This window comes from Gavialis gangeticus, unplaced genomic scaffold (assembly GCF_001723915.1).
Source record: "Gavialis gangeticus isolate Ggan-Ray unplaced genomic scaffold, GavGan_comp1, whole genome shotgun sequence".
Classification (NCBI taxonomy): Eukaryota; Metazoa; Chordata; order Crocodylia; family Gavialidae; genus Gavialis; species Gavialis gangeticus.
Genome location: NW_017728994.1, coordinates 62,129,360 through 62,131,828, shown reverse-complemented (window position 1 = coordinate 62,131,828; position 2,469 = coordinate 62,129,360). Strand labels below are relative to the sequence as shown.

General features: G+C 46.3%; 1 protein-coding gene across 2 annotated transcripts in view; it reads right to left on the bottom strand.

Moving 5' to 3' along the window:
* Positions 1-2,469, bottom strand: part of GRK5 (G protein-coupled receptor kinase 5) — a 298,467-nt gene that overhangs the window by 234,808 nt on the left and 61,190 nt on the right. The gene's annotated exons all lie outside the window — the stretch shown is intronic.

Genomic DNA, 2,469 nt, shown 5'->3' with positions numbered 1-2,469 from the left:
CTGATGGCCACCTATAAGTTTATCAGGGGTGACCACCAGGATCTGGGGGAACGTTTGTTCACCAGAGCGCCCCAAGGGATGACGAGGTCGAACGGTCATAAACTACTGCGAGACCGTTTCAGGCTGGACATAAGGAAGAATTTCTTTACTGTCCGAGCCCCCAAGGTCTGGAATAGCCTGCCATCGGAGGTGGTTCAAGCACCAACATTGAACACCTTCAAGAGTAAATTGGATGCTTATCTTGCTGGGATCCTATGACCCCAGCTGACTTCCTGCCCTTTGGGCGGGGGGCTGGACTCCATAATCTTCTGAGGTCCCTTCCAGCCCAAATGTCTATGAAATCATGTCATTCCCTAAAGCACGAGATTCAGGTTTCTTGTTCCTACCATGCAAAACCACAAACTTTATCACTAATAGATTTATCCAGCTTTTGTCAAAACTGCCTGCAAAATCTGACTCAGTGATACCCAGCTGCAGGTAGTTCCACAGGTTGACTATCGGAGGTGTACAATGTTTATGTGCTCTAAATATATCTATTAATTTGGCAGCACATCCTGTTGGGCTGCGATATGCCATAGCATATTGGAACCTGCTCAGCAAGCCAAGAAAACATGGAAATTTGGGGATACGAGAACTCCAAGACAATGATACGCAACCATTTTTGCATTCTACTTCAAAAACAAGGATAACGATTTAATAAACAGCTTGCGTCACTTTGCTAAACTCTTAAATAAAAGGGCCATTTACTTTTATTCTCCCCTGCTAGGATTTCCCATAAATTGCTAGTTGCCTCAGTACCAAGGGAAATCAGGAACTAAAACACAGGGCTACCCAAAACATCCTCAAGACCGTAGTCTGACACTGTGGGTTTTGTCAGTGACCACACTTTCATCTTCTCAGGATGCCTTTGAAACATTCCTGCTGCAGTCAGAAGCAAGAGCTGCATGCACCCAATTCATGGAATGCATGAATGCAACACGAATCCTCAGATGCCAAGAAATTCCACTAGCACCACATGGATTATCTGCGATAATATCTCTTCCCAGAACATTAATAGTGACCACAATGGAAGACGAATGCTTTCAATATTCAGAAATTTGGGGCCAGACTATTCTCTGAGCTATGCAGCACTCCACAGGAACTAAGCTGCCCTAATGCTAGCTTGGCCCATTGTGGGAAGCTCTCCCCTGCCTAGGAAAATCCTAAGACACAAAGCCTTAGCTCCAGGATAGGTGCCATTGCTCCTTCCACAGTCAGTGCAATGGGAAAAGAGAGGCCACAGTGTCCAAGCACTTCACTTTCCAGAGACAACAGGTAGCCTTCGCACTGCTCTAATCTGTATCTCAGGACTAGACAAATACCAAACCACCAAAAAATTTGAGAAGGCAAAGGAGGTTTTAAGTCAACTTCATAGCCACACTCCTAGCTCTTCAACTACTCTGTACAGAAGATATTGCTAAGGATCTGGTCCTTGCACCTCCATGGAGCGGGAAGTGCTAGCTGGAGCCATGTGATATCAGTGTGGCTAGTTAGATACATAAAGCAAAGCATGCACTTAAACATGTTGCTAAATTTAATTTTAGGTAACAATTCACTTTGCATTATTGATTCTCTTGTACCTGAGAGAGGTGGGGTCTCTCACTGCTCATTTACTAGTGGCACCAGCCAATCCCATTGTTGAATTATATGCAGGGACAGCAAGAGCTCATGAGGAACCTTGTGGTTTTTATCCAGCTGAGGGCCCCAGGCAAGTTCAACACTCCTGCCCCACAGGATACAGCTGTATTCTTCTGCTTTTCTTCTTCATCACCGGCTAGAATTTTATGTCCTACAGAGGGATTTTCAGCCCTTGTCAACAGGATGTTAAATCAGGCAAGTGAGGAAACTTTGAGGCAGGAATAATCCTTCTCTGGCTATTTCTGGATGTTCTGTACTTCTGGATGTGAAACCAGTGAAGGCTATTTCCAAGAATGGAACTTATTTGTTATAAGAGTTGAATTCTGGTTGGTGTCACTGATTTCAGCATGACACTTAGGGCGCTGACAAAAGTGACATTCATTGCACAATCATCCCCTTGAAAGCTCTCTATAGCCATGCCCTGACAAGTGCATGGCTGCAGAGAGCTTTAAAAGTGCTTGATCACATGACAAATTAACCCTCATTACATGAGGGTTCAAATAAAGGTGCTCTAAAGTAGAGTGCCTTCATTAACTTCTGTCTGCATCAACCCAGTTTCACCCCCCAGGGATGTCTGTATGATGAGAGGGAGGAGAAGGGAGGGGAGGTAGCTCAGGCTGAGGTTTGCCCAATTTGTGTTGGGCAGGGGGTGGGAGGATTGGCACGCCAGGCTCCAATCCACACACCCTCACTCCAGCACAGGCTAGGCAAGCCCCAACCCAATCTCCCTCCCCTCCATTCCCCCCCACCCCAATCATGCAGACAGCACCAGAGCTGGGGGGGGGGGGGGGG